This window comes from Nilaparvata lugens, chromosome X (genome assembly GCF_014356525.2).
Source record: "Nilaparvata lugens isolate BPH chromosome X, ASM1435652v1, whole genome shotgun sequence".
In the NCBI taxonomy this organism is placed as follows: Eukaryota; Metazoa; Arthropoda; class Insecta; order Hemiptera; family Delphacidae; genus Nilaparvata; species Nilaparvata lugens.
In genome coordinates, this window is record NC_052518.1 from 74,269,810 (window position 1) to 74,297,298 (window position 27,489).

Here is a 27,489-nt window from a genome sequence, read left to right on the forward strand (position 1 = left end):
GTATAGAAATAGAGTATTAAGGCAATAGTAAGATTGGAGCATTAGTTTGGAAGAATAATCAAATCATGAATAATAAGAATTACAGATTTATTTCAAATTCTGGATGAAATTTGAATTATGATTAAGCATTTATATTGGATTGCACTGAATCTGATTATTAATATATATTTTATATTTTTAATATTATTCAAATTGAAATATTCTTTAAAATTATCCTGTGAATGGCAAATTACTTATTCATTCTCTCCTGTCAGGGCAGTCTATAAACTGTCTCTGTAGTTGTATTGATTGAGACGAGATCGACCTCTGCTAACCAATAACAGCTTGCAGACTGTCCTGAGAGGGAGCAGTGCATGAGTCACTCGCCATTCGATGAATTAATTAAATCAAATCTGCTCTAGTTCAAACAGCCCTCTATGCTTGCAACACCTCAAATGGAATACAGTTCATATACATCTGAGTAACACATCAATTATTACTTTGAATATCTATTAAAATATTATATATTAATATCTATATTAGTTTATTTTCTTTAAAGCTTATAACTTCAGAGTATATCTATATGAGCGAAAAATGTAAATAAGAAAGCATTATTTTCAATAAAATGCAATGATTTTTATTAAATATTACAAAAATTGAACTTTCAATTTATTACTAATTATATATTTTTACTTTGAACTGCTATCGTCCTCGATTTGAGCTTCATGAGGCGTAGTCTCTCTGCTCTTGGTCCTGTAAAATATGAAATGTACAGTTTAGTGGGATAACTTAATAGGTTATTATGAGTAAAATATAAAATTTCTCGGTAATCAATTCTCAGAATGCTGATTATGTAGCTTAAAAATTTTTATAAGTTGGAGACTGATATACATATTGTAACTTTCAGGATAAGTTATTGGTCGAATACTCTACCTTTTGACATACATAAATGAATTTCAACCCCTCATAAGTGGTTGACTTAGACCTTCATAAGGACATCTCATTTACATTTATGACAGTTTGGCACACTGTCAAACGAGAGAATAATGGGTCTCGAGCATTTCGGGAGCATCTTTTGAAATGAAATGTAAAAATCTGGTGTGGCGCACTCACACAACTTTCCTTGCCGTTATGAAAATTGATCACCTGACGCTATTGTTCCCGCGCATCTCAAGTCTACTATTCAGTGATTTGAGCCAGCTGGTGACAGGGTAATAACGCTGGAGACACACATGAGGTCTGCTATCTCTTCATAGTGAATGATTTAATAGAATCAACAATAATTTGCAATTGAATAATCACATTTTCTCGTATTTAAAGCTTATTTTCAATTTTAGGTGAAAATGTTACTGAACATTAATTGTAGAGATTTTCATGCTCAATCTACTCCACTTGATTTTTTTGTTTCAATTGTATCTGAAGCCTAATAATTGGGATTCTATCTGCATTGATGGGGCGGAGCTCCTGAAATTTTTACAGATATGGGACTTGTGACAGTTGATAGAGCTTATTAATGACTATTTTAGGTATGAATTTGATCAAAATCGTTGGAGCGGTTTCCGAGAAAATCACGGAAAACCTTGTTTTTGACAACATTTTCGCCATTTTAGCCGCCATCTTGAATTGCATTTGATCGAAATTGTTCGTGTCGGATCCTTATAGTGAAAGGACCTTAAGTTCCAAATGTCAAGTCATTCCGTTAATTGGGAGATGAGATATCGTGTACACAGACGCACATACACAGACACACACACACACACACACACACACACACACACACCACACACACACACACACACCACACACACACACACACACAGACCAATACCCAAAAACCAGTTTTTTGGACTCAGGGGACCTTCAAACGTATAGAAATTTAGAAATTGGGGTACCTTAATTTTTTTCGGAAAGCAATACTTTCCTTACCTATGGTAATAGGGCAAGGAAAGTAAAAAGTACCAAACAGATTACTAAATAAATAATCAGTTTTTCAATGTGTTTCGTTATTCATCAAAAAAAGTGTTGTTTTAAGTTTTATTACTTTTATCAATCATTTCTATAAAAACTAAAACTTCAATCAGCCGCCATTTTTGATAAAAGTATCATAGAACATTTTTATTGATGTCGTCATTCTTGTTTTAAAAAGGCCTTTAAAATTATGTACCACACAATGGGTGTTTACATTTTAAATATTTGAGTTACAAACCCTCATTTCTCCAAAAACTAAAACTTCAATCAGCCGCCAAAAACTGTGTTTGAAGGAGGTTCCGTCTTTGGGTAGCAGTGATTGGACATTGGTTGCAAAAAGGCAAACATGTAGAAGAAATTTGAAAAGAGTATTGGGAGCAAGCGGTGAAGTGTACGAAACGATGAGTTCTTCTTTGATTCAAGTAACTGATTTGCAATTTCTCCACATGTATTGGGACTACTAATAAAATTTATGATAATTCCATACTTTCATAAAAGAAAGCCTTTTTGACATGATTGTTTTATTCACAAATAAGTTTATTGAATGAACTATTTTCATTTCACAACATATTGGACAATTCAATTTTCTATCTGTAAGTCAAATATTTTCTTGGATTTTTATTTTTATACTTTGAAAACATGATCAATAATAATAATTTACTAATGATGAATTTTGTGTACGTATATGTATGTCATTGGCCTTTGATGATACTGCTATTTCCTTATAATTGAAAAAAAAATGGGTTGGCTCAGGTGGTTTACACTCAGCAAGAATAGTATAATAGTAGGTTGCCTTGATCACATAAGACGCGTGGAGAACGCAGCCTGCTATGGTGTGACGTCATGCTGCGACCTCTCGCCCTGGCTTAACATGCATTCAAATGTAAAAATGCCAACTTTGAGCCCTCATAGCAAATCAACCATCAACTTTACATAGAAGTGATTGACATAAAAATGTTCAGTATTTTATCCCCTTTGAAACAATATCAAACTAATTTTCAGTAAAAATCCTATAAATGTTACCGGCGAGTCTAAAACAAATCGTTTGAACACACAATTTGATTTGATAATACCATTTCAAATACGTTTTTGTACTTTCTATTAGTTTTTTCTGCATCGTTTTAGTTCTTTCTCTTAAACAGATTCTATTCTCATTTAGAAATTTTATCCTTATGAAGTCTGTGGAAAGAACTAACAGCTTCTTTAGGAATTTCAGGATATTAACGTTATTTTATCAACAACTCCTGAAAGATAGCAATGCGAACCCATCAACGGTTGCCTAGCTTTATCGCAAAAATAAACAGTCTAGATAAGCCCTAAGAATATATGAACATCATTTAAACATTATAAAGATTTTTATTTATCCCAATTATGATAAAAAAATAGATAATCATGACTTTTAATGACTTTAATGCTGTTATTTTATCAAAAAATAAAACGCATTACACTACTGTACTGTAAAGTAGTTGAATAATTTCATGAATAAATAATGTTATATTATTTGAAGTCATAATTTGATGAACTATTTTAATTATAATTAAGATCTATTCTTGCTTTACGCAAGTGTTTTTTGCATTCATAAGTATCCCATGGACACATTGAAATAAAAAATATCATACTACCGTGAATAATATATGGTATTTCCTTTGTAAATTTGTGTCCCATGAAAATAATCAATAAAATATACTAATAATCGTCAATAATAATAATACTGCACTGAGCAGAAACAAAAACACAATACAAGAGCAACGTGTTGGCACTACGCTTTCCAGTAGACAACTGAAATAATTATTAGTAACCAGACAGTTCAACATTCTAAAAATAACTTGTAACCATGGTGAACAGTTCCATGATTTCGCTAAATTGTTTCTAGGTATATGTCAATTAATAAAGTCTTAAACAAATATCATTAATACAAATGCTTGCAACTAGCATTCCAGGCGACGATACAACTATCAATTTTCACAAACAATTGTCAAATAAGAAACAATCATTTTTAAATATTATTGGACGACCAGCATAAAATTAAATAAGTTCGCTTCATTTTGTCATATTATTGTTTAAAATAAGTCCAAAACAAATAAGTTACCAGCCTTTTCACAAATATGAATAGGTTTCACCGATTGAATATAGTGATAGATTCAAGGACTTTCTACACTTTTCGAAATGAATTAATGTTTTCAAAATACACATTGATGTGGAGCTTGTTTCTTTCCGAATTGAATAGCATATTCATATTTTTTATCAATACAGCGGTTTTTATGTGAGGAAGTGATATTTGACGCGGTGTTTTGTATGTAATTCTTATGGGAAGCCGGCGTTTGCCACGTAGGCTCATGCCATCTCATCCGCGTATGTAAACGCGATTGAGGCAACCTGCTATACACTATCCTTGGTTTACACTCACCATTCTATATAAAGACCGAGTGGCACATATATGTGTCACGAGTGAAAAAACCCTGAAATTTGAGAAACTTGAGGAATTTAACGATCTTCCAGAGTAATTCAAATTACTGTTAAGGAAATATTCATTTCAACAGGTGATATGATTTGGAATGTGTGGAGTATTCTGTATTAATTGACTGGTATATATGAAGTAAACCTAATTTTTTATTGGGAGGAGTTGATTAGTCATGTCGCACATATATGTGCCACCCAGGAGCGAATGTGCTATTCCTTTTTAGTCGAATATATGACATTTTTGGTTATGTAAATATGGATGTCACTTATTTTTATTGTATGTTAATTTTTATATGTTAGCAAGGTTAGCGTTTTAGGCAATATTTACACTGCACTGTAGTAGATAGCCGTATTTGTTTTTCAAACCATACCTGTAGGTATGTAAATAAAAACAGAAATTCAAGTACCCATTTTGAAATTGGCATATTTATTTTTAGAAATAAAAATATTAGAATAATATTATTTTTATTTTTCTTTGATTTCTATTCTCAAGTATTATTCAAGAGTAGCCTAAAGAAAAAAGACTATAGGTATGTTTTATCCCAGTAATGCGTTCACACTAACTCACTCAAAGTTGCAACCATATTAGTCCAGTCAATATAGACATGAAAAAGAGGGCCTGCTAGTAATTTATATTTTATTTCTGATTTTTATACCTATATTTTTTCAAACATCAATGAAAATTAAACTTGAACTTTCAGCAGTAAAATATTATAAAAACATTTTGGGACATATTATTCATTATCAAAATTTGGGAATAAAATAGTTTTGGGCAAAGCCTGCTATTCTTTCCAAATTATATTTTTATGATTTGTGATTGTATCCACAAAAGGATAAATAAATTCAGAACCAATCAATATTTGCATGATAAATAATTGTCTTGTTCTATATAGATACAGAGTGACCCAAAAACCTTGTATTTTCGATAAAATGGATATTTTCAGAAAATATTTTTTTAATAGTTCAACAATACTATGAAGAATCTATCCTCTAAATCTCAAGGATTTATCTTTAACCGAATTTTAAATGTTCTGTCCCAAAAATTCAAACTTTAGGCTCTCATATCTCAAAAAGTAATGATCGGAAAAAATGTTTTCCTGAGGATACCTTTTCATTTTGATAGGTTGATGATATACAAACCGAAAAATTTTGAAAAATATCACCAGTATAAATTTTATTTTTAGCCTTTGCACAACCTTAAACCGACTCTAGCCGCGGTTCACACTTCTGCCAGTTCACTTATTCGTCAAACTTCTTGTAACATATCCAACATTATTGAGATTTATTGTGACTTAAGTCCCCAATATGGTTCTTTGGAAATTACTATACTAATTTGCAGCTTGTTTTACAATAAATTTTTGCTTCATATGAAATTAAAAATCTGAGCCTATTCAATTATAAAGTTATCATTTTAAAATTTTAAAACTGCTTTAGTGATTAGGAAATAGTATAGTGCAACTTACTGAAAATGGTTTCCATCAGATGTAGAAAGGAGTTTTAAATCTAAAACTGTAGTTGGCAGCATATTCGTCTGTCATGGTGGATTTTGGTATATGCGTCTGCAGTTCTATTCCCACCTTCGCCTGAAATCAAATGGAACATGTATGAAAGCAATTATCTAATTGAAAGAGATTTTGGCTAAAGTGCACGTCCAGTGCCAACATACTTGTCATCAAATTTTTGGTTGGGATCGATTTAGTATGATATTTTGAGCACAAAATCAAAAAATTAAACGGAGGTCACTATTGTTTTCAAAATAAACTAAGTTCAAAGTAGCACAACTTTACATGCATTTAACCTATGCTATAAGTAGCAACCATAAGTAGCTAAGGTTAGGAAAAGCTTTATGTTAATAAAGCTTAGGTTAGGAAAAGCTTTGGGTTAGGAAAACTCAGTTTAGGAATATCATAATTTGATGATTTCAATAATCAAAATGGCTGCTACTCATAGGTTAAATGCATGTAAAATTGTGCTACTTTGAACTTAGTTTATTTCAAAAACAATAGTGACCGCCATTTAATTTTTGTGATTTTGTGCTCAAAATAGCATACTTAATAATCGATCCCAACCAAAAATTTGATGACAGGTATGTTGGCACTGGACGTGCATTTACACCGAAATTTTGAAGTAATAATTTAGTATGGTTTTAATAAATTGATAGTATTAAAACAATTAACCAATACAAGGGAGTATTTAAGGACCTTACATAGTACTGAACTAATTATTAAATTGTAGCCTATCAATAAGAATGATTGCTGCTATTTACAGTTTATTTAGAGTATTTCTCAAGAGGTTGATTTGATACTAGTCATATTGAAATAAATAATGTTTTATCTAATCAAAATACTGTATTCAAAAAGTTAATTAGGTCAAATGTAACCATAGTCCCTAATATGCCTATAAATAACTAATATTATTAGTGGGTAGGCCTATTTTCGTATTAGCTTTATTATTGTAACATTTTACAATAGCTTCTTATATCTTAAACATTCATAATAATTAAATCAATCTATTATGCTATTACTGAATCATATAATCACTAGTTTAAAAATTATTACCTAAATCATAAAATCGAAACCACACTTGATAGTTGTTTTACAAGTTTAAGGTACCAACAATGTTAACAGTTGGTTAAATCAACTGTTTGGGTTTAAAAATGGAAAAAATCAACTTATACACACTAAACATTGCAATTAATGTTGTATCAGGGTTATTAATAGGGCCTAACATAATAATTATTTACCATAGTGCTTTTAAAAACAACATGTGCTTTACAAATTTGTCTGGGGAACGCTTTGCAACTAGGCTAAACAGCTTTGTTTAGTAGGTAACTTCATGCTATTAAATTTATCAATAAATATCCTAGACATAAATGAATGATCTTACCTTAATTTAAGACCTTCAGCAATCAAAAATCATCATCAACTTGATGACGCGATAAAATAAAGGATAAACAAACAACAAACCAATACTTCACCTTCAACTACTGAAAACTGAAGGAGACAGGACAAGGACATCTTTAATGGCTGTCGCTCAAGCGCAGTAGTGCACAAGCAGGAATCACCCCGGGAGTTTCAAAGTTATTGATATAGACAATCTTTATTGTTAACATTAAAACAGTCCATATTTCTGGGATGGATTAATGATTTCTTTATGTGGGACATTTGTGCTTCCACTGAAATAATGTTGGAATCAATAAAATAGTACCTAGTTTATTATTATTTGAATTTAAAACTTGAAAATTATTTCATAGGCTTGGTGTGTGACATGATTTTTAGCACAAACTGGAATCTAATTTGAAAAAATGATATAACTTTCTCAATTTTGGATGGAAACATTTGAAATTCTAGGACAATGTTTATAACATGAACAGAATCGTTAATTATTTTTTTCAAAATTTTCCATCATCAATTACCAATTATTTAAAATTTTAAACGTTAGTAGCCCGTCAACGGCCCATCTGACGGGATTTTTGCATTGAGAAGAAGTGCTGGAAATCTACTTCTGTAGCCGAATAAGTGATAAAAGACTGCTTTTTTGAACATTTTTGGGAAACTTAGAAATCGATCAAATTTTTTCCAAGTCCCTATTTGGATTAAAATTAGTGCAAACGGTCTATTATATCATCAACAGTACGTTGTAGACGATTTTCGCAAGAGACAAAAAGTGTTTGAAATTCAATTCTGCATCCGAACTATTGATTAGAAATACAATTTTTCGACTTTTTTGGGAAACTTGAACATCTGGCAAATTTATTAAGTCCCTCTGGATTTAGCGCAAAAGGTCAATTATATCGTTAACAGTGCATTTTAGACGATTTTCGTAGAAGACAAAAAGTATTTGAATTGCAATTCTGCACCCGAATTGATTAACAAAAAGCTTAAAATAAGACTTTTTGGAAAACTCAAAAAAATTTCAGTCTTAATTTGTGTAAAACATTTTCTTTATCTCGATAACGGTGAGTTGGAGACGATTTTTGAAGAAGATAGAAAGGGATTGGAATTCAATTCCACTTAGGAATATTGGTCAGAAAGCCTAAATTGAGACATTTTTAGGGATTAAGTTACACAGGTGAGGGGGGAGGAGACACCTTCTGAAAAAAATGTTTGATTTTCACTTAGTGTGTTGACTGGGTAGGTACTGTAGAAATTCCATACTGTACCAACCTTTCTAACGTTTATTTTAGTAAACATTTCTAAGTTCATCAAACTTTGTTTTCATAACGTTTATCAGCAATATACATTCTAGACGTTTATTAAACGTTTATAGAGTAAACGTTCATTTTAGTAAAATTCCCTAACATTTATTAAACGTTGTTTTCATAACGTTTATTGGATTTATACATTTTAAACATTTATTAATTTATTAAACGTTTTTTAAACTTTTTGTGCTGTGTGGGATGAACACTACAGGTTGATCTCCTCTCCCCTGTATTAGAGGAGATTTTGGAAGTGACAATGAGAAATAGACAATGTAAAGAAGACAATGTAAAATAGGCTACTCGAGGATTGTTCGACACTCACAATAGAAACAAAATTCAAGGGAATGCGTAGCAAGCTATATTCAAGATCGATTCAAATCGGCTTTAACCAATACCTACTATTACTTCAGGCCCCACAACTGATCTCTAATAAACTATGACGTCATCACATGTAGATCATCGATGATCTACTGGCGGTAAGCAAGCGAGTAAGTAATAGTAGGTATTGAATAAGGGCGCTGATGCTTGTTATCACATCTGATATGGTAATCAACAAAATTGGAATTACAAATTCAATTTTAACGGTGTTCCATTTCAATGGATATGGTTTGTTTATCATTCTTCTAATATTTGTTTGTGAAAAGTAATAATGAATTTTGGGTTTTAAATCATTGGGATACTGCTGTGTACCGGTACCTAATTGTTGCGGGAATTATAACAAGATTCCAAAAGTTTCCATACGGTTTTAAAGTTTTAAAACGGTTTTTTACTTTTTCGAAAGATGATACTTTGAAACGAAAATGGATACGAGCGATAAGAAGAAAGAGCTTCAATTCTACAAAACAACGGTTTACATGAAGTGTAGAAGAACAGTGTAAATAAAGTGTGAGTGGAAAATTTAATTAAAGTGTGGAAGAACAGTGTAAATAAAATGTGAAATAACAGTGTGGAAGAACAGTGTGAATAAAGTGTGTGAAAGAACTTTTGAATTGATAAATTAAAAAGTAAATGCAAAGTGTTGGAACTGCCCATAACATCAAAATATTGAAGGTTTTACCTAACTGAAAAACATCTCCTGATGGGTTTCTTTGTACTACAGATCAATTGTGATCAAGTTTGTGGGAGCCTCTTTCCTAAAAAAGAGTTGGGAAATTTGGTTTATCTTTGATTTACCTCTCCTTCGACTCTGATACAGGCTATTATTAAGTATTTTTGGTTGAGATGAATTTATCAATAGCTCTATCACTGAATTGAGTAGGCCTATGTCTATCAATCTGAGAATATGGATAAATTATTGCATTTGTGGAATAAAGTGTTTTTATTTCAATAAAATTTCTATTTATTAAAATACAAGTGTCTTTAATTTGAAATTTAGATAGTATTCCATCCAATAAAAATTGATACAGTAACAAAAGTTACATTGATAAGCTAGTAGAAACTAATACGATCTGGGAAGAATCAATCTACATGTTATGACGTCATTAATTAGTTGTGGGGCCTGAAGTAATAGTAGGTATTGCTTTAACTGACAAGGGTTATTCAAGGCAGAGTCAAGACTTGTTTGACTCATGCAATAAAAGCTGAAATCGAACGAATACCTTTCGAGCCATATTCAAGATCGATTCTAATCAAGACTGTTAGCTTTGACTGACAAGGGGAATTCAAGGCAAAGTCAAGACTTGTTTGACCCATGCAATAAAAGCTAAATTCGAACGAATACATAGCATGCCATATTAAATTTCGATTCCAACCAAGTTTGTTAGCCTTGAAAAACAAGGGTATGCTGCTTTCGATTCTAGTATGGAAATTCAAGGGGACTTAGAGTTGAATGTCAAGCAACATCTTTTCCAGCTGGATTCAACTTCAGCCTTGATTGACAAGTGGAGGCTGCTTCTAATTCAAGCCTTGAATCAAGCCTTACTGCTGACTGGGCATGAAGATCCCATCGGCGATATGCCATAGCAATAGGTTTCTCCTGATCAATAATTTTCAGCGATGGCAGTTTCCTCTCATCAGACAACTCTATGAATGGCATATACCATTTGATTTTAGTTAGGTTGATTTTAACATTTTCCTTAACAGTGCTTGGAACGAGTATTGAATTGACTTCAAATGTAGCTCTATTCAAGATAAGTTAATGTTTACAATGCAGAAGAATCCTATTATAATCATCTGTGAAGCCAAATATGAACTTCAACGGTATAATCACATCAAACTCACCACTAGTTTCATTTACAGCAAGTTATTTCCGGCCAAATTATATCTGGCATTTTTTATATGATTTTTTTGTGATTTTCTCAATGTTACAGCATTCTTCATATAAAAGCTAATGCCTGGATTCCTGACGTGGTCCACTTCTACACCATTCAACTCATATGCAATTTGGCTGAAAAGATGTAGGGCAAAGCCATCAACTAATTGAACTGTTTTTTCCACAGCGGTTTTTCCCATCTTCAGCCTCGGTGTACACTTTACCAGAGATGGCTAGATATGAGTCACTGGGTAGAGCAAGCTGAGAAATTTGTATTCAAATTTCATCATTATTTCCAAAGTTTGTTACTGCATGAAATGATGTGTGTGAGTGTAATTCGCACTTGGTTATTGATTCCTCATATTCGACATTGCTGGTGTCAATATCTAACACTCTTACACTCATCATTTTAGTTTTTCTTAGAAATTAAACCAAGTGTTTGAAGAAAACGAATATTCTGCAATGTTAATCTGCCAAAGGTTGAATCACGACTGGTGTGATGTCATACATTCACTCCACTTTTCTTCAAATTTTTAAAACTAGTCCCATGCTGGTATGACACAATCTAAACACGTTGACAAATGTGCAAACTAATATTAATGTTCTCTCCTCCAAGGTCAACTAACTCATTACTCTCATCGACTATTCTCAAAATAATATTTTCTATTCTCTCGGTGTTCACATTCAAATAAATTGGTGTTGCAGGTACTATTTCAATTTTATCCCCTGGTACAACAAGTGTTGGATTCCAACTAGCAAACAAAAATATTCTGATAGACTACAATATTCTAAACAATCTTCATGTCTGATGAATTTCCATTCATTATTGAATGAACTAGGCAAATGTGACTTTCAGGTGCTGAGAATATAATGCAGAAATATCTCTCCAAACACCAATTTCGAAACAATCAATTGACAATATTGCATCTAAAGGTGTGTACAGATTTACACGCCGCGAACATGAGCAATTCAGTTTTAATCAGCTAATGCCAAGCTGTTTATATCTATATCTTAGCGTTTCTGTAAAATTACAGATATAGTCAGCTGATTAGTGAATTGCTCATGTTCGCGGCGCGTATATCTGTACGCACCTTAATAGCCTACAAGCTCTCACACTGGAATGTGTTTCGTACTTACAATAGTGAAGCACTTACAGTATGGTAGAACAATAGAAGAACTTACAATATGTCATATTTATTCCGTGCTCATACTCAGTACTTATCAATCCATCTCCATTTGTCATCTGTAAATACTGCCTCTTTCTCACCCAATTAAAAATGCAGTGATAGCACCCCACCCAATGACCGCAGGGTATACTCAACCTGCTGGCTTCATATTTTGTGCAAAACAAACAGACATTTCGCCCATTACCAACAGTTAATTCATATTGCTCGTTCAAATCTGCAAGCAGGTGAGTAACTTGCTGATCGACAAACTCTGCGGTACACATCTTGAAAGGTGTGTTTGGGTTGAACGATTTCACTCCTTCAATGATTCATCAACCAACTCATTCTGATTTTCAAGTTGGTTTGTTCCTGTTTCTTCAGTCGTTTCTTCATGGAGAATTCCTACTGTCCTATTACAAAACATTGTGATCAGACTTTAGATAAAAAAGAAGAGAGGTAATTATGAATCTACGAATGAAATGAGAGCATGAATGCACCAAACCCTACCAAGCTGGTGACCTTATGCTGATGTATCATTTATTAATGATGACAGAAGCCTCGATTTAAACAAATAGAGAGAGAGAGAGAGAGAGAGAGAGAGAGAGAGAGAGAGAGAGAGAGAGAGAGAGAGATGAGATTGATTGATAATTTATTTATGTAGATTACAATATATATTGGCTTTTACACTTATATACAATAGCTTACAATACAGCAAAATTATAGATGAATTTACATAATATAGATTAAAAAAATAATTATTGAACTGCATATGATATGAAAAAAGCAATTGGTAATAGCTATAGATAATATTGTTATGCATCTACATAAATTGGCGGAGGTTTGGACATATCAATGTCCATTCTTTGGAAAGAATATTCAAAATATTCTTCCCACTAACTCTCTATCAAAGAGAGATTGATTGATTGATTGATTGATTGTCTGCCTTTATTAAAAACCTAGGAGGGCGAAGTTAGGGCGCAGCCGGCCCTCTCTTACACTTAACCCTCCAATACAATTCTAAGTAAAACTGAAACACTGTACAACAAAGATTATAAGATAAAAAAAATATATTTTTTCAAAATAATAAAAAACTTCCAAATAGCAAATGAAAGAAAGAAAACAAAATTAAAATTTCTTTCTAATTTGAATCAGTGAAAAGAATACAATAAGAAGAAAGAGGAAAGTGGAAAGTGAAAATGGAAGAAACGTCAGTTCAAAATCCATACATCATTTCGATAGAAGTAGAAAAGAAGAAAGAGAGGAATAAATTAAAGAAGGAAGAAAGGACACACATACACACACACACACACACACACACACACACACACACACACACACACACACACACACACACACACACACACATACACACACACATCAACACACACGTTAAGATTCAGTGAACATTCCAGCCGAGTCCACGACCTCTGATCCACCGCAAGACAGCCGCGCCGAACCGACGATGTCCCTCAACAAGCCTTAGCTGAGCAGGCAGAGAATTCCACAAACTACAGGCTGTCACAAGGAACGACTTGTTGTACATAACAGTCCTATGTGTTGGGACAGCCAGCAGATGGGATCCATGCCGCGTTCCTCCACGACCAAAATCACCCAAGTAACGGTACTCTACTGCCAGATACTTGGGGGTTCTAGTTTTCAATATCTTATAGAGGAAGCACAAAGCATGATGTGATCTACTCTCATGCAGCTTCATGAGTTCAAGTCTGTTAAAGTATTCAGTTACATGGTCGTCACGTCTCAGGTTAAAGATAAAGCGAACACAGTAATTATGTGCACGCTGCATCCTCTGCAGAAGTTGAACTGTCATGTCAAGAGTCACAATGTCACAGTAGTTGAAGATCGGGAAGATCAGAGTCTTGACCAACATAACCTTCGTTGAAAAGGGAATGAAGTCAGAGATCCTCTTCAATGTCATGATCCCCCCAATGACCCTGTTACAAGTCTGAGTCACGTGGCTGGTCCAGTCAAGAGTCCTTGTCATTGTAAGTCCTAGATTTTTCACGTCAGAACTGTATTGCAATTGTATGTTATTCAATTTTATAAATGGTCCGTTAGTTATGTCAAGTGTGTTTAAAAGTCTTGAATAACCTATCACTATTGATTTTGATTTAGTCTCGTTAATTTTCAGTCCATTATTCTCAGTCCATCGTACCAAACGAGTCAAGTCAACATTAACTTCATCCACTGTGATGTCGAAGTCATTTTTCTTGCAGTGCCGGTATATTTGCAAGTCGTCGGCATACAGGTGATGTCTGGTCGAGAGAGAGAGAGACAGAGAGAGAGAGAGAGAGAGAGAGAGAGAGAGAGAGAGAGAGAGAGAGAGAGAGAGAGAGTGAGTGAGTGAGTGAGATATTGATTGATAAAGAGATCAACTACTCTATTCTGAATCAGGATAAGTATAGATAGGGAAATTGTGAGATGGGGATAACATCCATAGTTACATAGCATTAATTTGTAAGCTCTGATAATAATGATTTGAACGGAACTGTGATTCTGGCTTGGTATTGCCTCTTCATGTTCAGTGAAAATAGAAAGCTTCAGAGTAATTCGTTCTCACTATATGTGATAATATTGGTAATATTTGGTAACATTTGTTAATATTTGAACCGAATGGGCAACAGATTAATCTACTTTCAGCTTGAAAATTTTAAACTTATCAGGAGTACAGTGTTATTATATAGTATCTCAGGTAGGCCCACCCTTTTATTTTTTTTGTTCACGTGATCTGATGATATTCATTCCATTATCAATTGTTTAAATTATAAAGAGTGATGAAACAAGATAAAACACAAGAAAAGCTATGAAAAGAAATTTTGAATCTTCATTTTTCACAAAATAAGGATAAGATGAAGGAGTCAGACACATAATATATCATGAAACTTCGTTGAAAAACATCAATATCTGGAACTAGAAAATTGTAATATTTTTTAGAGTATTGAATAGTGGAAATCTATATACAGCGTATGTCAAAACAATAGACAAAATTAATTTTTTCGAGCGCCATAGTGTAAATGAGATGCAATGTAGACAGCAGTATTATTCTGTTTACTATGGTGAAGGGAGTCAGCCGCGTCGGCTGTATCCCCTTCCACAGCGTCAACTTGGATCGCAAATACATAACAATATACATCACTGGATTCGCAATGAATGTGGCTACAATAATTATCCTCACATTGTTCTTTGAAATTACTTGCTACGAAGTTAATCGGAGAAAACAAAAAAATCAAATTGAAAAACCCCTAAATTTTTACATTATATTATTTTATCAAGGAAACTGTTTGATTTATTGAGGGAATGAATCCAACTAATATTGTAGTCCTAAATCTTACAAATCAAATGACATATCATAGATTTTTTTCCAATTGATGGTTACATAGATAATTGATTTCCAGTTTGTTGTTTACTATGGCTAAGAGAGTCAGCGTCGGCTGTTTCCCCTTCCACTGTGTCAACTCGAATCGCAAATACATAACAATATACATCAATGGATTTGCAATGAGAGTGGCTACATTAATTATTTGGCTCATTTTTCTTTAAAACTACTTGCTTTGAAGTTAATCGAAGAAAACAAAAAAATCAAATCGCAAACCCCCTAAATTTTTACATATATATTACATTATCAAGAAAACTGTCAATTTTATTAAAAAAATGAATAGAACTAATATTGTAGTCAATAATGTAACAAATCGAATGGCGTATAATAGAACTGTTTCCGATCAATGGGTACAGAGATAATTTTCCGTGATTACCTGCATTTTTCAACTTTGAGAGGGGCTAGGGGGGAAAGCTCCAACGGGATTTCTTGGGACTTTTGGGCGAATGACCCTCTGGGAGGGTTCTATCGCTGGTAGAAGATTCAGCTTTTATTTAATTTTCGGATCGAAAAAACCTTTATTGACTGGGGTAATAGTGACTTAGACAAACAACCGCAAATTGAGGATGAAGAAACATACATTATGTTGTGGATAACTATTTAGTGCATGAAGAAGATGATGATTTTTTTGGGGGAAAGGATGAAACAATTTGGCTGGATAAAGAAGAGAACAAGCAGCAGAAGACACCACATCATAACATATTGAGAGGCCCTCTTCCAGGCCCAACAGTAAACCTAGCTCCGCAGTGCAGGCTGGATGCTTGGCTGAATCGGACTGGGCGCTGAGACAGCAAATAATAGCAGCGTTGGTGGGAATGTGAGCGGCCGCAGTAATGTCTTCCACCCAGCAATGGTCGGCGTAGTTCCGCCTGGTGGACAGACGAAAGATCAATCCAGTCGGTTATTTGATCCCTCCAGCCAGGCTCAGCCAAGCAGCCGAGACAATAGAACAATGGAGTGACGGTCTTATTCGCGTTCATCAGCAGTTTCTTTCTCACGGCTATTTTGATTTTTGTGCTACCTATAATCAATAATAACTCCAGTCACCAGTAAAAAGTTTCCAGAAACGTGGTGTACTATCATATTGATGACTTTTCATGATGATTTTTAATTATTTAAAAACATTGTTGACATTCTGAGCCTTCAGGCTAAACTTGGGGTCGCTGAGAACGAATCTGCAATCAGAATTTCTCTATCACGAAAAATAACGAAAAAAACCCAGCTGTTGATCTTCCAGCAACCGTTATAAGTCATCCTGCAATGCAGTCGAAACACTTCCAAGCCAGACACCCATCTCAAATGTCAACAACGCCAAGCTGTGAGAAACCATCCTGCACTGCGGCGCTAGGTTAAGAGCTAGGGCCTTGGGCCAGACTCCTGACAAGCTAATGGTATGGAATAGTTTCTTTTCTATTGATATTCTCAACAAAATTGTTTCACATACAAATGGAAAACTATTGTTGGTCTGTTCAAATCTTGCTGAAGACGCAAACAAAACTCAGTATAGAGACATTGATATCTTGGACTTGAGAGCTTTGATATGCCTAATCCTTATACATTCAATCAGTAGGTCAGCCCAAGAAAATGTGAATTAAATTTTTGCAAAAAAACCTTACCAGCAAGCATATATTCAGGACAACAATGCCTGCAAAACGGTTTGAAATTTTGTTGGCATGTCTTCGTTTTGATGACTCTAGAACCAGAGCTGCCAGGAAACAGGCAGACCTTGCTGCCCCTACCACAGAGATTTTTGAGCAATTTATAAACAATTGAAAATCTTTGTACTCAAATGTACAAATGTACTCAAATGTACTTAAATGTACTCAGGACACAATGTAACTGTGGATGAGATAGATGCTGGTGCCTTTTCGGGGTCGATGTCCCTTTCGAGTTTACATGCCCAAAAAACCCAAAAAATATGTAATAAAAATAATGTGTTTACCGACTCCTCATCCTCATACTTGGTAAATGCATACATTTACAAAGCCAAAGACTCTGATGGAGTTGGCTTATCTGCTCAAGAAAAACAACTCAGTAAACCAACACAGTCAGTTGTTCGTCTGTGCAAACCCATTGAAGGATCTAATAGGAATGTAACCGGTGACAACTACTTCAGCTCCATTGAATGTGTTGATGCTCTAGGAGACCGTTCTTTGACTTATGTTGGTACCCTTGAAAAAAAACAAAAGATAGGCTAAATCCCCCACGAATTCTTGCCTGACCCAAAAAGAAAAATCTGGTGTGGCACACTCACACAACTTTCCTTGCCGTTATGAAAATTTATCACCTGACGCTAGTGTACACGCGCATCTCAAGTCTACTATTCGAAGATCTGCCAGCTGGTGACATGACAATAACGCTGGAGACACACAAAGTCTGCTATCTCTTCATAGTAAATGATTTAATAGAATCAACAGTTGCCAACAGTTTACATTATTGAATAAACACATTTTCTCGAATTTCGAGCTTATTTTCAATTTTAGGTGAAAATGTCACTGACCATCACCTGTAGAAATTTTCATGCTGAATCTTTTCCACTTGAAAATTTTTGTTTAAATTGTATCTGAAGCCTGATAATTGGAAATCTAAAATCACACTTTGCATAGATGGGGCGGAGCTCCTGAAATTTTTACAGATATGGGACTTATGGCAGTTGATAGAACTTATCAATGACTATTAATTTAAGATATAAATTCGATCAAAATCGCGAAAAGCCCTGTTTTTGACAACATTTTCGCCATTTTAGCAGCCATCTTGAATTGCATTTGATCGAAATTGTTTGTGTCGGATCCTTATATTGTAAGGACCTTAAGTTCCAAATTTCAAGTCATTCCATTAATTGGGAGATGAAATATCATGTACACAGACACACATACACTCATACATACACACACACACACAACACACACACACACACACACACACACACACACATATATATATATATATATATATATATATATATAATATATATATATATATATATATATATATATATACAGACCAATACCCAAAAACCACTTTTTTGGACTCAGGGGACCTTGAAACGTATAGAAATTTAGAAATTGGGGTACCTTAATTTTTTTTGGAAAGCAATACTTTCCTTACCTATGGTAATAGGGCAAGGAAAGTAAAAATTGGATCAGCCTTGCATGGGATTGCTGGCACCACAACATTGCTTTCTATGGTTCCAAAAAAAAAATAAAGCTGTGTTGCTTGTCTCGTCTATGCACCATAGCATTGAAACAGGCCAGGCAAAGAACAAACCAGAAATTGTTTGCTATTATAATAAAACAAAAGCAGGAGTTGATATGCTTGACATGAAATGTGCTACCTATTCATCCAATCGCAGATCAAGACGGTGGCCTCTTGCAGTTTTTTATCAAATGCTAGATGTGAGTTGTGTAAATGCCTTCATTTTGTACAGTTCTTTTCGTGGGAATCCCCTTGTCACTAGATACCTCTTCATTCATGAGCTGGCAATGCAACTGATTCAACCACACATGGTAAGGCGCCTAGCCCAACCCAACCTTCCTCGTGACATCAGAGCTTTTATTGAACAAAGTAGGTATACTAACATTCATGGTGACCAAGAACAACCGCAGTTAGGACATGGATGCATTCCCATTGACAGGCTTGAAAAAAGGAAAACCTGCTCCATATGCCCACCAGTGAAGGAGAGGAAGACTAACTACAAGTGCATCAGATGTAACAGGCCAATTTGTCTTGAATGTAATGTGTATCTTGTGCACAACAACACCAAGATTGAATTGAAAACAATGAAACTCTATAAACCTAAAGACTATATTCATGAATTATCTTTTTCATTTACTCTCAAAACTATTATTTAAACATTATGGATTATTGACACTATATAAGTAAACAACTTTTCATCTATAATATGTAACACATTTTCATATTTCAGATTACTTTTGACTCCATTTCGATTTTTTGGTGAAAGATAAATAAAGAAAGTTCTTTATAACACATGTTTTTTGTTATACTTGAGCCTACATTCTTCTAAACGAATTATGCATATAAAAGTATAAGGATTTACATAAAAAAAATGTTTTACCATAAAATTGAATCTCCGGTCTCAGAGACCGGTGATACTGTTAGTGTTTGGAAGAATCATGATACGATTAAAGTGTTAAAACATCCAGATTTCAAGAGACCTTTTATTATCACTTGTGATGCCAGTGGATACTCGCTTGAAGGAATACTATCTCAAATAAATGATGAAGGAGAAGAACAAGTAATAAGTTTTGCAAGTAAAACACTCAACAAACAGGAGAGTCATTACACCACGACACAAAAATATAGACTATATAATATATATATTATATAGATTTCATCTATATATAGAATGTATGGATGTTCACTGAGTATAGAAATAGAGTATTAAGGCAATAGTAAGATTGGAGCATTAGTTTGGAAGAATAATTGAATCATGAATAATACAAATTACAGATTTATTTCAAATTCTGGATGAAATTTGAATTATGATTAAGCATTGATATTGGATTGCACTGGCCTTGAATCAGATTATTAATATATATTTTATATTTTTAATATTACCCAAGCAGCAAAATAATCAGTTTAAAGTACTTTGAAATGTAATTTTAAATCACTTTCAAATGATTGAATAAGTTCTTCAGAATCATTTAGAATCATCGATTTATGTACTTTTTAAATCACTTTAAAGCACTTTTAAATTATTGTACAATGATTTACAATGCTTTAAGTTGGCAAAATTGTGATTATAAACTACTTGAAAATCACTTTCAAATGATTGAATAAGTTCTTAAAAATCATTTAGAATCATCGATTTATGTACTTTTTAAATCACTTCAAAGCATTTCAAACTAGATTCAAATCACTTTTGAATTACTTTTAAATGATTGTACAATGATTCACAATGATTTAAGTGGGCAGAATTGTGATTTATAAACTACTTGAAAATCATTTGAAATCACTTTCAAATGATTAAATAAGTTCTTAAAAATCATTTAGAATCATCGATTTATGTACTTTTCAAATCACTTCAAAGCATTTCAAAGTAGATTTAAATCACTTTTAAATTACTTTCAAATGATTGAATAAGTTCTTAAAAATCATTTAGAATCATCGATTTATGTACTTTTTAAATCACTTTAAAGCACTTTTAAATTATTGTACAATGATTTACAATGCTTTAAGTGGGCAAAATTGTGATTTATAAACTACTTGAAAATCATTTGAAATCACTTTCAAATGATTGAATAAGTTCTTCAGAATCATTTAGAATCATCGATTTATGTACTTTTCAAATCACTTCAAAGCATTTCAAAGTAGATTTAAATCACTTTTAAATTACTTTCAAATGATTGAATAAGTTCTTTAGAATCATTTGGAATCATCGATCCATGTACTTTTTAAATCACTTTAAAGCATTCCAAAGTAGATTCAAATCACTTTTAAATGATTGTACAATGATTTACAATGCTTTAAGTGGGCATAATTGTGATTTATAAACTACTTGAAAATCATTTTAAATCACTTTCAAATGATTAAATAAGTTCTTTAGAACCATTTGGAATCATCGATTTATGTACTTTTTAAATCACTTCAAAGCATTTCAAACTAGATTCAAATCACTTTTGAATTACTTTTAAATGATTGTACAATGATTCACAATGATTTTTGAATAAGTTCTTTAGAATCATTTGGAATCATCGATCCATGTACTTTTTAAATCACTTTAAAGCATTCCAAAGTAGATTCAAATCACTTTTAAATGATTGTACAATGATTTACAATGCTTTAAGTGGGCATAATTGTGATTTATAAACTACTTGAAAATCATTTTAAATCACTTTCAAATGATTAAATAAGTTCTTTAGAACCATTTGGAATCATTGATTTATGTACTTTTTAAATCACTTCAAAGCATTTCAAACTAGATTCAAATCACTTTTGAATTACTTTTAAATGATTGTACAATGATTTACAATGCTTTAAGTGGGCAAAATTGTGATTTATAAACTACTTGAAAATCACTTTCAAATGATTGAATAAGTTCTTAAAAATCATTTAGAATCATCGATTTATGTACTTTTTAAATCACTTCAAAGCATTTCAAACTAGATTCAAATCACATTTAAGTGATTGTACAATGATTCACAATGATTTAAGTGGGCAGAATTGTGATTTATAAACTACTTGAAAATCATTTGAAATCACTTTCAAATGATTAAATAAGTTCTTAAAAATCATTTAGAATCATCGATTTATGTACTTTTCAAATCACTTCAAAGCATTTCAAAGTAGATTAAAAACACTTTCAAATTACTCTCAAATCACTCTACAATGATTTACAATGCTTTAAGTGAGCAAAATTATGATTAATAAACTACTTTAAATCACTTTAGAAATGATTGAATAAGTTCTTCAGAATGATTCAAAATCATTGACATATAATCTACTTTATAGAATAAATAGTATATTCAGCTGGATGTGAAAAAATTACATAACTTCAAAATTGATGAATAAATCCTTTACTTTCACATTCATAATCAACATAGTAATGCGACGAATTGTATTTTATGGCTGGAGCTCCAAATTAAAATTTTCAAGTGTCTCGTCTTCATTGACTTCAGCAGACGACTGTTTCTTCTTCTTTTCTCCATGTCTGTGAACAAAAATTGAATCAACTTGATTTCAATGTCATCTTTATTGTATAACTTCAGGTACAAAAATAAGTCAAAACGGAAGCATTTGACCTGTAGGTCTACAGCAGATCAAGTTCAAAGGAAAACAAAATTGGAACCTCAGCTATGTACATTATCAATCAATCAATCAATAATTATTATGAAGAATGTCATCTAAATTTGGAAAGAACATGTTTACTTCACTTATCTGTTAGAAATACAAAGTTATTGTCATAAGAGCTCGTGGTATTCAATTCTTCCAGTTGCTCTCCTAAAAATGTAATTTTTCACTTCTAGATGAATTCTACTAGAATATTTTAACGACGACTCTGTGTTTCAAATCAATAAAACAAAAAAATAGAATATCAAATCAATGGGTGAAACCTATCTCATTGGGGACATGGGACGGTCAAGCGAGAACAATACAACTGCAAATACAATACAATACCCTTTGGCAGGTAGATTTAGCACATTTTCGACCCTTGTGCAATGAAGCATATGCCCCCTCCTGTTATGTTTAGTAACTTTATTCGACACTTAGCATTTAGAATTTTACTTATATTTGGAAAGATAGAGCTCATTTAGAAAAAATGGTTCGATTTCATCATCATGGAACATAATTTTGAGCCAATTCAAATATTATCAAAGAACAATTATAGTACAGCTTTACTATTCTACTACCTAATAACAGAATATCTATACTATGTAGAGTAGTATAGGTAGAGTCGTGGAGAGTTTATGGTATGGTATATAATACAGTGTAGTAGACTATATAATATAGTCATAGAATGAAAAAAAAAACATTAGGACAAGGCTCTTTGGGCCGCTGATTCAATGGATTTATTGGGCAGTTTTATTATATTATGTCAAACAATTCATGTTTTTTATGGCTCAGAGTAACAGGACTTGAGCATCACTACATAGTGGCCCAGCACAAGTGCGTTTACAATTTATTGTGATATTTAAGGGTATATCAATGTGTAATGCTAGTTTTTAAGTTTATAAAAATTATCATAGTAGACCAAAGACTTGAAGAAAATACTCTATTTATGATGAACTTACAAGTTTATACATTTGAATATATAAAACTAATTTCATGTGCTACTTGATATTTTTCAAACGATACATATCTATACATATGTATATGTATACATATGTATATATGTATTCACATGTCGAGTTGTAAGTTGTGGACCAGAGTGTTGGGTTTTGGCGTAAATTTTGAAAATATATTATTTTTGCTAATTTATCTGGATGGGGGCTATGTGGAGTGTTAATCCCAGATTTGTAGCTTACTACAAATCAATTAATATTTCCAATACTAAGTAACGATCAGCATCATAATGACCACCTCCCAAATTGAAAAAATCAACTTAGATATTCAATATTGCAGATCCTGGATGGAATGACTCATTTTTTTATTAAATAGAATAGAATGACTCCTTCATTTTAATGTCGTGGCGAAGTTTGGACAGTAGTGTCCACTCTACCACTCAACCACGGTGTTTGTGGATGTCATGTTTAATGGCGAAATAAAGTTTTTGAGTCAGTGAAGTAGTATTTTCTATTCAAGTGGGATTTTGTCTGGCTGATATTAATATTGCCAAATTAGCGTTGTTGAAAAATATGAAGCAAGCTACACAGTAAACTTCAAAAAGATAAATTTGCTGAAATCTTACCAATCATAACTTTAGTTATGAGAAGGTCCTTGAATGGTTTTTTCTCTATCTCATGGTCGTCCTTGCGTTGAACTCTTTTCCACGAAAAGTATATGGCAACGAAGGGTCACCAGCTTCCCCATGATACTCGTGATTGTGCGCCCTTCCAAAGCTTTATCGGCGCATGACGCGACATACGTCTCCTTTGAACAATGAAAAAACAATATATTTTAGTTGGATGATAAAATCAAAACTAAAGTATTCTCAAAGGGATCAAGTATATCTATATGATGAATTCATAATGTAACCTTTGTTTTTTACAATTTCCAAAAAATTCTATTAAATAACTTAGAAAGCAGATTATGTATGTAAATCATTTTTGTTCTAAGTGCTTAGTTCTGTTTCATTTAATGGAATTTATAGTTACGGCAAAAAATAATATTTTTGAAGTAGGGGTTTGGATTCAAGATTGAATACGAAAAAAATAATAGCTAGTGATTTGAAAAAAATTGGAATGCTGAAGATTTGACAAAAATCATAGGCTCTGATACTCTTATACCGATTGAAATAAGAGACTAAATATATAACCCAAATTTGTGGGCTATCGTATGATGACCGGTAAAAAATATAAGCTTGTTCAGTCCTCTAGCTCATTACAGCCTATCAGGTCAGGTAGAATTCAACTAGTCAACCAAAATGAATTAACTGAACCTACCTAATATAGGTAGAAAAGACAGAACACAAGCTACATCTATAAAATATAATAATAATGTGTATTTTCTCCAAGCTACTCTATAGTAGATATACTTTTATCAGTCTATGATTCAAACTTCCATAAATATAGTAATATTATTGTGTACTTACATTGATAATAGAAGATCAAGTGACTTCAAAACAAATAAATTCCCGGATAAAACACTGGAAACATGAACTGTAATCTGTATTCAATACATGATGAACTGAAACTAACTGGCCCTTGCGACTGCCTTGTGACAGTTTAGTGACTACAACTAACCAAAAGGCAAACCCAACCAAAAAGGGCGCGAAATACTCCGACTGAGAAGGAGTGAGTTGAGAAAGAGAGGGTAGACCAGTGGACAATGGTGACAGACCTACACTATTACAAAAGAAGGGACTATTATTCGAAACTGTGGAGCAGGTAGTAAGTGGAGAGACTCAAACTATATAGCCTACCGTACTGGAAAATATAACATAGTAATAGAAAGCATATGCAGTTGAATAGAGAAGAGAGAGAGCATAGAGTGTAGAGATGATGGATCATGGATTAGATTAGAGTTCTTTATTTATGCATGTTATGTTACAATACATTATTATACTGCTGGCTTATACACTAATTTACGTTGAATGACAATATCGCTTATTATTAAACGAATTTTACAAGATATGAAGAGTTAATTAATGAGAATAGAGATTGAATGCAATTTGAATAACGATAACATTGCGATGTACCGTATCTTCATAAATCGCGGTGTTTCGACAAATAATTGTCCGTTCTCTAAAAATGATATGGAATAATATCCTTCCCATTTGGATAGATAGAGAAAGAGGGGTTGAGTGGTGTGGTAGACGAGGTTAATAAAAATATAGACAGAAAAAAACTATAGAAAAGGTTGCTGATCTGAGTTGATTTTTTTCAGTTCTACTCACTGCAAAAGCTAATACTCTGAAGTTCACCCATAATATTTTATGGCGAACAATTTTTGAGAGCAATATTCATTCTCTGTTATGTATCGCATACAACCTAACTGGCTAGGTATCTAGGAGGTAAATCCTCCTAGGTATCTAGGAGGTACCTAACAGGAGGCAAAAATTGATCAGATGAGCAATTGACGACAAAGAGTGGACTCAGGTGTTAAAATTGGGCAGGGAGTCTTCCTCAACTCTCTCATGTTGGACTACCAACCAACCAACTCACAACTTTGGCTCGATATGGTGTAACTGGAAAACTAGTAGCACCCAACTTCAAGACACGAAATAAAATTATCATTCAGCAAGAAATGTTATTGTTGTGATCATGTATCTGATCGAATAAACACCGATTCTGGTAGAAGTAAGTATTCCTGAAAAATAAACGATTCTACTATTGAAAAACTTTCTGTACGGTACCGGTATTCTAATATCAAGCCTCCATACCTACAATCCGGTAATTTCATATGATAATAAGAAAACTATTTTCTTGAGCTTCTTGAAGCCAGTGATAGTTAAGCCAGTTACACACATCGATTTTTGGACGTTCGATTTTCTGCCGTCCTTATAAATCCACCAGATTAAACGAGACTTGAAACTCTTGAATACATTATCTGTTTGCCAAGTTATGCAACTGTCGGAAAAGTAATAAAATAATATCCTCCCCATTAATACGCGACCGGAATAAGATTGATACGATACGGTATCAGAGAAAGTGTAAAATAGGCCTACTAAAACTAAAGAAGACTTGTAAAATGCTGCGAGACCTCAAAATTTAGTAATATGGTTCAAATTAGAAAAGAGATAAAAAACTAAATTGCAATTCATTCTCATTTAAAAGGATTCTCAACTCCGGCTACGAAATGATCTTGACAATATAATTTCGCTTGTATAGCCTATGCTAATCAGGTGCTGTATAGCACCTGAATGAAGTAAGTGAGGCGTAAGCTATTTTCTCTTTCTCCTTCTTGTTGTGTAATGAAAAAATTGTGTGTCTCTTGTGTGATGGTTATATTTTACAAGCTCATTCCAAGCCTTGAAGAATCACAGATTAATATAGAATCACTGTATGATTCTCAAAAATGTAGTAATTGCAATGATTGAATTGACTCCTGTACAGGGGAGTATCGTTGGCATAACATTTGCTGTTCTCACAACTTTACTTGAATTGGTTCCTGAGTTTCTTTCATAGAATTCAATTTGATATCTCTAATCTATTTCAATACTCAACCATGAAAACCAATTTTCGAATCATAGTATCAATCAGACCCTTTGGATATCGATCTTCTAGTAGTTAACAGAACCAAAATGCAAAGAGTATAAAAAACCCACCAGTCACTGGTGGTAGGGCTGTGGTTGGGTGCAAAGTAAATGCTGTTATTATTGTAAATGGAAATAAATACGAAATATCTCCACTTTCGAGGTGAATTTCATTTCAAAGACTTGAGAGATATCGTCTATTTTTCTTTCAAATAGTCTCCAATTTATCATAAGAGACAATACAGTAAGTTAATATTCTTTGACATTCAATATTTCGATTCCGTTAATTGAATCAAGCGACTACAATGTAATTGAAGGTATTTAAGTGCTCTCTGATTAATATATAGATCTACTGGGTAGATTAATTGAGTCAGTAGGCTATGTAATTAATAACTTGATTGTTGAATTCTGGAAATTACTACTTATCACAATTTCTGAAAAACTACTTTATGGGTTGTGATGAAACTTATTATTTCTTATACATAGAAACATTAAGATTGAAAAAACAACAGCTTTCCAAGATCCTAGATGTTTACCAATCATGCAGCTATCTTGTGGATATAATAACTTCAACTTCAAGAAATTTTCAGGACTGTTTTCAGAGACAAATATTGTTGAAGCGTTTGAGTTATATGAACTGTGATGAGCTTCTAGAAAATGTGATACAAATAAGATACTTTTTTCTCCTCTCAATACTCTCAATATTATTATGATAGTTTTTGTGATATGTTGATACACAAAATTAACGATGCATTT

At 32.9% G+C, this 27,489-nt stretch overlaps 2 long non-coding RNA genes across 2 annotated transcripts in view; both read right to left on the reverse strand.

Moving 5' to 3' along the window:
- Window positions 1-593: 593 nt before the first annotated feature.
- LOC120354443 overlaps window positions 594-27,489 on the reverse strand; it is a 51,767-nt gene continuing 24,871 nt past the window's right edge. The window contains exons 2-3 of the long non-coding RNA XR_005573031.1: window positions 5,871-5,984; window positions 594-732 (exon numbers count right to left, since the gene is read on the reverse strand). This is a non-coding gene — a long non-coding RNA (uncharacterized LOC120354443). The remainder of the gene's footprint in view (window positions 733-5,870; window positions 5,985-27,489) is intronic.
- Window positions 21,978-25,210, reverse strand: LOC120354444. Its single transcript, XR_005573032.1, has 3 exons — window positions 24,631-25,210; window positions 23,788-23,969; window positions 21,978-22,089 (listed from the first exon to the last, which is right to left on the reverse strand). It is a non-coding gene; the product is annotated as an uncharacterized LOC120354444 (long non-coding RNA).